The following is a 13,350-nucleotide window of genomic DNA, read 5'->3' as shown; positions in this document are numbered from 1 at the left end:
GGCAATCAACAGTATTCAGTAAGGTTGTGCCTACCACTTTCTAGCTTTTAAAGAGAGATATACATTTTACAATTTCTATGCTTCAGACCTTTCTTATTTAGTATCTTTTCAGATCAGGTGCCTTACTAATTGAACATAATTATTTCTTGTTCATTTAAAAGTTCCAAAACTCTTCTAAAAAATTAAATATGATGTTTGTACTATATATAGATAGTTTTAGAAGACAATTGGTGTACTTTCCTGTAAAATGCAATTTTCTAGCTTTCTTAATTTAATTTTGATTCCATTAGAATATATATTTGAATATATTGAATTTAATCACTAAATTGAAGTCAAAAACTTTCTTTTTTTTTCTTCTAGAGGAAAGTCATTAAAACCTAGTCATAGAGTCATTTGGAAAGGCATATTAAAAAGCAGAGACATTACTTTTCCAACAAATGTCCATCTAGTCAAGGCTATGGTTTTTTCAGTGGTCATGTATGGATGTGAGAGTTGGACTATAAAGAAAGCTGAGCACTGAAGAACTGATATTTTTGAACTGTGGTGTTGGAGAAGACTCTTGAGAGTCCCTTGGAGTGCTCCAACCAGTCTATCCTAAAGGAGATCAGTCGTTCATTGGAAGGACTGATGTTGAAGCTGAAACTCCAATACTTTGGCCACCTGAGGCAAAGAATTGACTCTTTGGAAAAGACCCTGATGCTGGGAGGGATTGGGGACAGGAGGAGAAGGAGATGACAGAGAATGAGATGGTTGGATGGCATCACTGACTCCATGGACATGGGTTTAGGTGGACTCTGGGAGTTGGTGATGGACAGGGAGGCCTGGCATGCTGCAGTTCATGGGGTTGCAGAGTCGGACATGACTGAGTGAATGAACTGAACTGAACTGAACTGAACTGAATTGCATACAAATTTAAAGGAATCCATGAAATTATAAGAACATTTGAGCAGTTTCCATAAGCAATCTTGATACCTCAGAGATCTCAAAATGTGTTAGCATTTTAAAAATTTGAGAGTAGATGGCTGCAAAATCTAAATGTATCATGTTTCCCATTACCCTATTTTACATGGGCTTAGTATGATTTAAATATATTTTTGGCCTGAATCCTTGAAGAATCTGCCAAGTTCTTTTTTTAAAACAAATTATTTGTTACAAAACACTTCATCACTTCCTCCACTTTAACATCATTTTTTTATTGATGATCTATATAACTTGAATCTCCGAAAATGATCTTAATAATCACGTCTGTGATTTGTTTTACACCACCTTTTTTTTTTCCTAAAAAGCCTTTAGAAGATTTGTTTGATCCTATATATGTAATAGTCCTTTTTTTACAGTATCGTCCACTTATGAGCTACAAAGAAAATGAATGTGAAAGGCATGTATTTCTGCTGGCCAGATGTCAGAGTGTGGTGGAGATAAGCTTATTGGTATGATAAGGATTTCCATTATTTTTTATTCACATATTTCACACATCCTTAGATACTTATATAGGCAACAGTTCAAATGAACCATATTTGAAACAAGTACCTTAGGCAATCAAAAATTTTGACATTGGTTATAAAATAGATATCATTGATTCCACTTTCAGACATTAAAGAGTTTCCAATGAAATAAAAATCACTTTGGACTTGTGGCTTATCTAACTACTGGCAGTGCTAAACAAAACAAAACTCCCTATTTTTGATTTTTCTTATGTGCGAATGTTGTTTGTCTAACACAATGTTTCTCAAAAGTTGGCACTGTTTTCAGAAACATCAACATCATCTGAATCTTACTAAAATACAAATTCTGGGACTCCACCACAGCCTGACTGTATCAGAAATTCTAGGAGTGGGACCCAGAAACATGGATTTTAAAAGCTCTTCATGTGATTCTAATGTACACTTCAGATTAAAAAACACTATTATGATAGAATTCTTAAGATTTTAGTTTTCCTAAATATTTATTAGGAAGCTTCCTGGAAAAGACATACTAAAAGGAAATGATGTCACACACCTAAAACCATAGGTAGCATTGTTAAAGAAAGTATTTTTTCACCACAAATATATCTCCCCAAAAGACAGAAGTTTAGATACTCCAGATACTCTATTTACAGTTTGTGAACTGATTCACTGAACCAGAAATTTGGAACCATTATATTTTAAGTGAACAACTATGGTAGTGAATGATTAACTTGTAGTTTATAGATATTTCAAACTGCAGATTGCATTTTACATGCATGTTTTTCGTTAAGCTGTAGGGCTAAAAATTTATAACTTTTCAGACATCTTGATAAATTATCATACTGAAATTTATTAACTACAAAATGTTATGATCCAAAAATATGTTTCATGTCATAAATAAACATGGGGACAAAATTTCTAAATCATCATTTTTCAAAAGCTTAATCCTTCCCTTTATATTCCATCATAATCCATATAATCAAGTACTTTATTGCTCTGAAATAGTTTGTGTCCATTTTGGCAAAATAAGCTATGGAAAAGAAAATAGCTTTTCCATATATTAAAATAGTTCCATATGAATCTTTAATCTTATCAGTATGTGAGCTGCCAATTTAATTGAATTTGTCTCTAGCTATCTCATTTACTTCTTCAGTAAGAGATACAAGAAATCATTTGTGTGAATCTGCATGCTAAAAATGTATATCACAGTATAGTACTATTTCTACTAACATATATTTGAGCTATTAGGTTTTGTGATAGCAAAAGTTTCATTTTCAAATACATAATACAATTTTGAAATTTCATTTACTTTGAAATTGGCTTTATACTTTGAACATTGTGAAGGTTTAGATGAATATATATTCATTTATTTATTATTTTTTATTGGAATACAGTTGATTTACATAGAACTTTTGTTTTTTAGTGGATCAGTGATTAATGTGAATTAGTTTAACAAATAATCTTTGCACCAAATAGTAAAATATTGTTTAAATGTTTCATGGTTTTATTAGGTAAAAAGACCTATAATTCCAATGTATATTTATTAATGTCCCTAAATCTTGACTTTAGAATAGACATACTATACACGGCCAGGATTATTATAAAACTTGATCAACAGACTCAATATCCAATGAATATGAGATACATCAGTTCTATTCAGTTCAGTTGCTCAGTTGTGTCCGACTCTTTGCGACCCCACGAATCGCAGCAGGCCTCCCTGTCCATATAGTATGTTAAAAATGGTTGAGCACATCACATAATGCTGCAAAATAGTGATGAGTGGAAGCTTGCAAATGTTTAAAATAACAGGGCAGATAATCTATTCAACAATGCCAAAAAATATCGAGAAATAAATAATGTGTCTCTGAAAACAAAGGTGTGTGTATATAATAGAGCTAAGCATATAACATTGAAGAGCAAGGCCAGGGAGCTTGGAGGGAAAAACACAAAAATAAACACGGGAAACAGAAATGAAAAAAATGGTAGAAGAATGCAGGTGTGAATAATTAGTAGATGATTAATCGATGTTACTTTATATTGGCAGATGATTTTATAATTCGCTAAGTGACCGAATGGTGACCAAGATGTGAGATTTGTTGATGTTATGTCTCAGTTGGAAAGGAGATAGTCAGAAGGGAGCCAACTGTTTATTATGTAAGGATGAAAGGATTTCCAACTCTCAGCCATTTGTGAGGTCTCTATTTTTAAGCCTTTCTCTTCTGTTTTTAAAGTCTTTGGGTTGATGTTATTCTTCCATTTGGGTTTCTTAAATAAAACAACCACAAAGAATAAATCTTAAAAATAAGAGACTTATTTTAGGGCAATGAGAAAAAAATATTGTCTCAGCAAGTATACAATGTATTCGTGTAAATCAAGGTGTTATTCTTATCCCTAAATATCTATTTTTCTAGTTTTGAATGATTACTAAGGTCTATATTTGTCTCACATTTCATGTGATGGAGAGTCATTGAGGATGGGAGGCTGTGTCTTTGTTCGCTAAAGAACTGGATCTCAATTCTCATCACGGTTGGTTCAGAAACTACTTTTAAGAAGTCTATGCTTCAGCAACACTTTTTTGAGTAGAACTGGGCTTGCCATTATTTCATGAAATGATTTGATTATGTCATCTGGTCGTTCTGCTAATCACTAACAAGCAAGGAGCGGGAAGTGGAGTCATCTTTTGGCTGGATGGCAGATATCAGAGAATACCAAAAATTTTTGGCTGTCTGGTTTTAAATTGGTCGCCCTAGGAATCTTCTAGTGAATAGAGGCATGTATGAAAACAACTGCTTGTATTGTATCTCTGCTTTTATCTTTGATAGGTAACATAAAATAAACCTTTGGTTTGAGACGTCAGCAGACTTGCTACTAAAATTGTCTACATATTAAGGAAGGGGTAAGAACCTAGTGCTGGCTTCCCAGTGGTGGCAGTGGTAGAGAAGCTGCCTGCCAATGCAAGTTAAATATAAGAGACACAGATTCAATACCTGGGTTAGGAAGATCCCCTGAAGGAAGGCACTGCAGCCCACTCCAGGGTTCTCGCCTGGAGAATCCCATGGATAGAAGGACCTGACAGGCTGCAGTCACACAGAGTTAGACATGACTGAAGTGCTTTTGCACACATGGCACGCAAGTACCTAGTACCGCGAATGGATCCCTAGGAGAAAGTCTAGGGGAGAAGCAGGGTGGCAGACGGAGGCGGAAGTGAGGAAGAAGGTAAGACAAATAGAAATAAGTTTCGGAAAAAACACTTTCTTACCATCATGAAAATCTTGGGTTAATGAACAGCAAGTTATTATTTAATTTTTCCAATTTAATTTTATGAAAGAAAAGAATGGAAAAAAGTTGAAAACCACAGACTTCAAATTTCTTGCACCTATTATGAACGGTGTGAAGAAGGCTGAACTGAGAAAAAACTCTTCTGTAACTTACGTGCACCACTAAAAAGTTAGTAGATTCTCTAATCCTCGATTTCTTCCATTGTACTGTATAAATAATAACATATCTGAGTTCATATACTTGTTGTGGGAGAACATGAATAGATCAGTGCCTGACACTTACTTATTACTTAATAAATGTTTATTACTATTTTTCTCTTCTCATATATTTAATGTATCATATATTCACTACATATAATGGCATGCTGTATGAACACAACACATATTAATACCTTTGTCTCAAGATAGGTTTCCCAGAAAATAGATGGGGTTGAAATTTAATATACAAGAAGACTATTGGAGAGTATATTAAATTATAAATAACGAAGTAGTACTGTTCACAGGGAACCAAGTTTATTGTTGCTTGTCTCAAGTGTACAGTAGGATCGGGCAAGTGATCCAGATGATCATGACCCCTATCAGATGTGATTTCATTTCTTCCCTTTAGGCCTCTTGAAACAGAAGGCTAAAGTGACCCGTAACAACCATAGCTTGCTTAAAGTTTAGAAAAAGTCTTGCTGCAGTCCCTGGTGGGAAGAATAAGGAACTCTACACCGATAGAGCCCAGAGTTTCAGGAAGCCTAAGTTCCTCAATTAGATCATCATTAATAATTAAGTGGAGCCATTCCTATTTCCAATCCTTGGTTACAAGATATGAGTGTTGTACCCATGGGGACACAGACAAAATAATATCATCAATTTAGAGTATATTGTTTCATAGAAGATGGTACCCCATCTATACACTGATATTCACAAGCTGAAGCCCCAGCTGTGCCTTCCAATAGCTATTCCGTCTAACTGTCAGGCTGGCAATTTCTGAGTGGTGAGGTTTGCAATGGATCTAAAGTAGGGGTTCCCAGCTTCCAGATCATGGCCCGTGAGGAATCCAGTCGCACAGCAGAAGAGAGCAGCGGTGAGTGAGCTAAGCTTCACTTAGTTTTAAGTGTATTTAAGCTGCTCTGGTCTCTAGTGTTACCGCCTGAGCTCCGCCCCCTGTCGATCAGCTTTGACATCAGATTCTCCTAGGAGCATTAACTCTGCTATGAATTGCACACGCAGGGATCTAGGTTACTTGTTCTTATGAGAATCAAATGCGTTGATGATCTAAGGTGGAACTAAGGCAGTGATGCTAGTGCAGGGGAGCGGCTGCAAGTGTTAATTATCATTAGCAGAGAGGTTTGACGGCAAAGAGACCATAATAAATCAATTCCTTGCAGACGCATATCAAAGCCCAATCAGGGAAAGGCAAGTGGCAATTAAACTACATCTGGTGGCAGGTTTTATAGCAGCAAGCAAGTTGATGGACTCAGTTGTACAGCTGCATCTGGTGGCAGGTTTTAATTTGGAATGCAACACTTAGTCCATGCAGAGTCCATCCACTCTTTATTTACTGGTTCCATCTGTGCCTCTTTCCTGCACCATGCACTTATCTCAGTAACCATATTCATAAGCCTGTAAGCTAACCGTGGCCAAAATGATTAAAAAACAAACATCACTGGAGAGCTTCTTTGACAGGGGGGAAGATCCAATGATGAGACAGCACAAGACTCTAAAACTGCCAACGAAAATAAAGCTGCATTTAAAAGAAAATACAGAGTCCTACTTAAGAGTTCATTCCAACAGGTGAGTCCCATTCCCCAAGCCAGCTTGTGTAATCTGTGGTGACCAGCTATCCAACAAAGTCATGAAACCTTCAAAACTGCTCTGCCACATGGAGACCAAGCACCCTGTGTTAAAACATAAGCCTTTGGGGTTTTTTCCAAAAGAAAAAAATGTGAACATCAAGAACAGAATCACTTATTGAAGGCCACTATTTCAACAAATGTGTCTGCGCTGAGAGCATCATACTTACTGGCTTAAAGACGCTTGCCCCTTGAAAGAAAAGCTATGACAAACCTAGACAATATATTAAAAAGCAGAGACATCACTTTGCCAACAAAAGTCCGTATAGTCAAAGCTATGGTTTTTCTAGTAATCATGTACTGATGTGACAGGGGCTGAGGGGTATAGTCACTACATTGTGTCCAACTCTTGCAACCCCATGGACTGTAGCCTGCCAGGCTCATCTGTTCATGGGATTTCCCAGGCAAGAATACTGGAGTGGTTTTCCATTTCCTTCTCCAGGGGATTGGATCATAAAGAAGGCTGAGCACTGAAGAATTGATGCTTTTGAATTGTGGTGCTGAAGAAGACTCTGGAGCATCCCTTGGACTGCAAAGAGATAAAATGAGTTGATCCTAAAAGGAAATCAACCCTGAATATTCATTGGAAGGACTGATGCTGAAATTGAAGCTCCAATACATTGGCCACCAATGCAAAGTGCAGACTCATTGGAAATGACCCTGATGCTGGGAAAGATTGAAGGCAGGAGGAGAAGGGACAAAAGAGGATGAGGTGATTGGATGGCATCACTGGCTCAATGAACATGAGTTTCTGCAAACTCCAGGAGATAATGAAGGACAGGGAAGCCTGGTGTGCTGCAGTCCGTGGGGTTGCAATAAGTCAGACAGGATTTGGTGACTGAACAACAGCAATGGACCACATTGGTAAAGCTAAGAAGTCTTTTACTACTGGCTTAGAGTTGAATCTGCCTGATTCTAGGGACATTTGTTGAAAACTTTTAGAAGAGGCTGCAGTTCCAATGGTGGCATGTGTTCCCCTTTTGGTTGGCACCATTTTTAGATGAGGGCTTCCCAGATAGCAATGGGTAAAGAATCCACCAGCAATGCAGGAGGAGACTCGGGTTTGATCCCTGGGTTGGGAAGATTCCCTAGAGGAGGAAACACCATGCCACTCCATTTTGCTTGAAAACTCCCATAGACAGGGAGGCAAAGACTTGGGCATGACTGAGTGACTAAACAGAACAGAATAATTAGATGACTTAATGAAATAGGAGAGAATATTGGGGCACAATTGTCAGAGAGGATTAGTAAGTCACAGTGACATGCAATCCAGGCTGCTGGGTCTACGGATGTCGACAACAAGGCAACAAGGCTGGGGTTTGTGAGCTCTATTTTCAGGAGGATGTGCAGGAGGAAACATGTGCACTTTCATTGCCAACTAATACCACTGCTGGAGAGCTATTCAAATCTCTAGATGATTACATATCAGGAAAACTGAATTGGTCATTTTGTGTTGGTATACGCATGGACACAGTGGCTGTCATGACTGGATGGCTTTCTGGTATCATTCTTTGAATCAAAGAGGTCACTTCTGAATGTGAGTCTATGTATTGTATCATCTATAGAGAAATGTTGGCGACCTACAAACTACCACCTGAACTTAACAATATCTTGCTGGATGTGATTAAAATTTTCAACCGCATTAAAGTCCATGCCTTTAATTCAGTCTGTTTGTGCAGCTCTGTAAAGAAATGAACACGGGCCACACTTCTTGTCTTGTATATAGAAGTGTGATTGCTTTCTAAATGTGTATCACTGGCCAGAGGTTTTGAGTTAATGAGAGCCACTCCAGAGATTTCTTTTAGAAAAGCAATCACCACTGACGGCAGATTTCAGTGGCATAGATTGGGTTGCAAAACTTACTTGTGTGACATATTCAACCTGTTCAATGAGCTCAGTCATTTCAGGGGAGAACAGCTGTGTTCAAATGGGCGGATAAAGTGGCCGCACTCAAAGCCAAACTGGAATTATGGGGACAATGAGTGAATATTGGGCTTCCAGCATTAGCAGAGATTTTGAAAGAGGTTGATCCAGTGCCTTCTTTCTCCCAGAGAGTGCATGATCACCCATCTCAGCTTTCAAAAGAGTTTGAGCATTACTTCCAAACGGTAAAGCATCTGTCTACAATGTGGGAGACCCGGGTTCGATCCCTGGGTCGGGAAGATCTGCTGGAGAAGGAAATGGCAATCCACTCCAGTGCTACTGCCTGGAAAATCCCATGGACAGAGGAGCCTGATAGATTACAGTCCATGGGGTCGCAAAGAGTCAGACACGACTGAGCAACTTCGCTTTACTTTCACTTTCCAAACCACAAAGACCTTCGAGTTGGGAAGAAATGAATCCATGACCCATTTGAATCCAGGTGAATCAACTCTGTCTGTGTTAGAAGGGGATCAACTGCTTGAGATCACAAATGATAGTTTCCTAAAAATTATGCTTGAGACAATTTTAAATCTCCATATGTTCTGGATTAAACTCAAGGCAGAATATCCTGAGACTGCCACAAAAGGCCTGAAAAGCCTGGTTCCATTTCCAACATCCTATATTTGTAAAGCTGTGTTTTCTCTAGTGACAGCAACCAAATGAGATTATGGAGTGGATTGGACTGAAGAAGCACACTTTGCGTGTCACTGTCTCTCCTCACCCCCAGAGGGGACCGTCTAGTTGCAGAAAATCAAGCTCAGGGCTTCCACTGGTCCTGCATTGTGATGAGTTGTATAATCGTGCTTTATGTCACAAAGTAATAATCATAGAAATTAAGTGAACAATAAATGCAATGTGCTTGAATCATCTTGAAACCTTCCCCCAAGCCTGGTCTGTGGAAAACTGCCCTCTACAAAACTGGCCCCTGGTGCCAAAAATGTTGGGGCCCCTGAGCTAGGGGATCTCTTGAGTGTATACTCACTGAAGTCCTCTGCTGCCAAAAAGTAGGACCCATGGTCTGATCTAATATTGAATTGGATACTACATTGGCAAATCTGATGCTCTAGAAAGTAGTTCAAATATTCTTCATCCTATTATTCTGAAGCAAGCTAAGAACTTGCAGGCAAGAAAGGTAAATTTATATGTAAATATATGTGGCTTTCCAGTAAAAAATAAATCTCCACCTCTTCTAGGAATAAGAAAGGTTCAGTTTGGGGAAGAATGGATACATGCATATGTAGGAATGAGTTCCTCTGCTGTTCACCTGAAACTACCACAACATTGTTAATCCGCTACACTCCAATACAAAATTTAAAAAAAGAAAAATTGAAGTTAAAAAAAGACTTGATGTAATTACTCAAGCGCTTAGTATCTTCCAGAGGTGGTGCCATATTTAGGACTCAGCATAGGTTTCTTCTGGGGCTTCCCTGGTGGCTCAGCTGGTAAAGAATCTGCCTGCAATGTGGGAGACCTGAGTTTGATCCCTGGGATGGGAAGATCCTCTGGAGGAGGGCATGGCAACCCACCCCGGCATTCTTGGGCTTCCCTTGTGGCTCAGCTGGTGAAGAATCCACCCACAATGCAGGAGACCCAGGTTCAATTCTTGGCTCAGGAAGATCCCCTGGAGAAGGGATAGGCTACCCACTCCAGTATTTTTGGGCTTTTCCTGGTGACCTATGATGGTAAAGAATCTGCCTGCAATGTGGGAGATCTGAGTTTAATCCCTGGGTTGGGAAGATCCCCTGGACGAGGGCATGGCAACTCAGTCCAGTATTCTTGCCTGGAGAATCCCATGGACAGGGGAGCCTACAGTCTATGGCATCACAGAGTCAGACATGACTGAGCACCTAAGCACAGCATATAGATTTTTTCTGCCAGTAGTTGGACTTTCAGCTGTGGAAGCTTTGCAATAACCTCTATCATTTCCACTGCAGCTGCTCTATTAGTCTGACCATTTACCACACTGGAGTTGGCTCATGTTAAACAGCAAAGTCATTCTGTCTGCCCGACTGTTCAATGTATCAGCACAGAATACGCTCTTTGGTGAGTGCTAACATGTGAAGCTTAGATTTTCTCACTTCATGACCAAACCCATATGTTCATCTACATATTTCTTCTTTGAAACTCTTCATCCCTAGCCTTCCAATAGTTTTCCTTCGAGGACTCTGAACAACCAGCCAAGGCATTAGTCACTGCTTATGAAACTGTATATATTTTTATTTAAAGCCAATTCTCTTTCCACACCAAGTAGACGATGAAATATACTTCCTGAAGTTTGCCGATTAAGAAGATGTTCCTTCTTGCTGATCTTTGAGCTCCTTTTGTGGGGGGTCTAGTAGAGCAGAAGCCTATTATTAGTCTGGACACATACACCTAGTTAATGAAGCCTTTGTGAAGCCAAATCTGAATTTTCCTTTTCTGCTGACAGACCATAAGAGACCCTCCCTTTAGCAATAAGCATAGAATGAGGGCTACTTGTCAGTGCAATAGCAGTAGATGGCATGAGAATTCACGCCAGCTTAACTTATCTGTGCCTTCCGATCCTGTTCAGGCTTAGTCTATATGTGCGCCAATTTCATCTTCACCATGTTGCCACTGGGCCTGCATGACCTTTTGACTTGGTGGTTCAGACAGAGGGTAGTGCTTCATTGGTACTTGATATCTTGTAGTTAGCTGCTCCATTTCTTTGCGAGAAGTAGAGTGTCAAAGTCAGTTTCACATGACCCTCCTAATATAAACTCAAATTAGGTTTATTTGCCATTTTGTATATCACTGAACTTTGCATTTAGAATTGTGAAAACTGGCCTACAATTTTCCTCTCTTGTAATACTTTGTCAACTGAAGACTGAAGTTATGCTTGCTTATATACTCTTAGGAGTTTGTATAATTTCGTTCTTATTCTTTGGCAGAGTTCACTGCTAATGCTATCTGGACCCAGATTTTCTTCTGGGGAAGAGTTTTTATTATAGCTTTAATGTATTTAATTGCATAAGAGTAATCAGGTTTTCTATTTATATTTTAGTCACTTTAAGAAGTTGTGTTTTCCACAATGAATTATGACACTATAGCAGTCAGAATGGCAATCATTAAGAAAATCTACAAATAGCAAATGCTGGACAGGATGTGGAGAAAAGGGAAACATCCTACAGTGTTGGTGTGAATGTAAGGTGGTGTAGCCACTATGGAAAACCGTGTGGAGGGTCCTCAGAAATCTAAAAGTTGAGTTGCCATACGATCCAGAAAAAGCATCAGCTTCCCTGGAGGCTCAGATGGTAAAGAATCTGCCTGCCAGGCAGGAGACACGGCTTCAGTCCCTGGATCTGGAAGACCCCCTAGCGGCAGAATTTCTCTTCCTCTTCTCACTCCGTCTATCCTTGCATTAGCTCATTGCTCACCAGAGCTTCTCTAGGAGATGACTCATGTGATTCTTATCTTCACTTCCTGTTTCCTTCAATCCAGTCTCGAGTTTCATTTTTATTTTGTTCTTTTGGGACATAAATTGGATCAGTTTGTGATGTGAATGAAATTATCAGTTATCACCAAGTACTCTGAAGTTTGTTGCTGTCAGTCCGTAAGTCGTGTCTGACTCTTTGCGACCCCTAGGACTACAACATGCCAGGCTCCTCTGTCCTCCACTATCTCCCAGAGTTTGCTCAAATTCAAGTCCATTGAGTCGGTGACGCCGTCCAACCATCTCATCCTTTGCTCCCGACCTTTCTCTTTTTGTTTTCAATCTTTCCCAGAATCAGGATCTTTTCCAATCGGTTCTTTGCATCAGGTGGCAAAAATATCAGAGCTTCAGCTTCAGTCAATAACTCTAGTAATTGCTTGCTTTGACTTTTCTTACTCATGGAATCAGGTCTCTCATTCACCTTAAATATTTTGGATAGTGTGGACACCTCATGCAAAGAGTTGACTCATTGGAAAAGACTCTGATGCTGGGAGGGATTAGGGGCAGGAGGAGAAGGGGATGACCCAGGATGAGATGACTGGATGGCATCACTGACTCGATGGACGTGAGTCTGAGTGAACTCCGGGAGATGGTGATGGACAGGGAGGCCTGGCGTGCTACAATTCATGGGGTCGCAAAGAGTCGGACATGACTGAGCGACTGAACTGAACTGAACTGAACTGAATAGCATTTTAAAAATATTTTTCACATCACTGTGAAATATATTCTTTCAAGAACACCAACTTCTTGCCTCTCTATCCCCATTCCATTGTGCTTCTCACACTTTGTATTACTGTGAAAATGAAACTTTAAATGATTGTCTGCCTAATATTTTTTGCTAAGAAAAATTTCCATGAATATTATAACTTCAAACTTTCACTTGAATCTATAGATCCTTTATAGAATGTTTACTGCTAAACTTTGTCATAAAACCTTTTAATTATGTCAAAATCAGCACAAATTTTCCTGAGAAATTAGACTGATAAAATGGGTTTGAGTGGAAGATATTCTTCATACAATTTTCCCTCAAAATGGACATATCTTTTCTTTGCTGCTTTTCCTTGCTATGGAAACTGCATCCTCAGTCCAATTACTTGGTGGTGGACACTTACATTACACTTGAATAAACCATGTAAATTCAGATCATTAATCTAGCCAGCTTATCATAATTTTTGGTTATTATAATACTCAATTATAGCATGCATGACTTCAGTAACAGAATGTTTAGAAAAGTCCTAGTGTTTTTAGACTTTTGAAACTTTCTAGAAAATCTTCCAGACTCTAGGAAGATTGAAATTGCAGTTAGTTTTCCTTCACTGGTTCACTCAACACATGTGTGTAACAGCTATGTATTAGGAACTGAATATGTGGGGGTAAGCAAAACTTCAATGATACTTGACATAAAATAGGAG

This window comes from Capricornis sumatraensis, chromosome 11, assembly GCF_032405125.1.
Source record: "Capricornis sumatraensis isolate serow.1 chromosome 11, serow.2, whole genome shotgun sequence".
Lineage (NCBI taxonomy): Eukaryota > Metazoa > Chordata > Mammalia > Artiodactyla > Bovidae > Capricornis > Capricornis sumatraensis.
The sequence above is the reverse complement of the archived record's forward strand: the minus strand, read 5'-3'. Positions refer to the sequence as shown.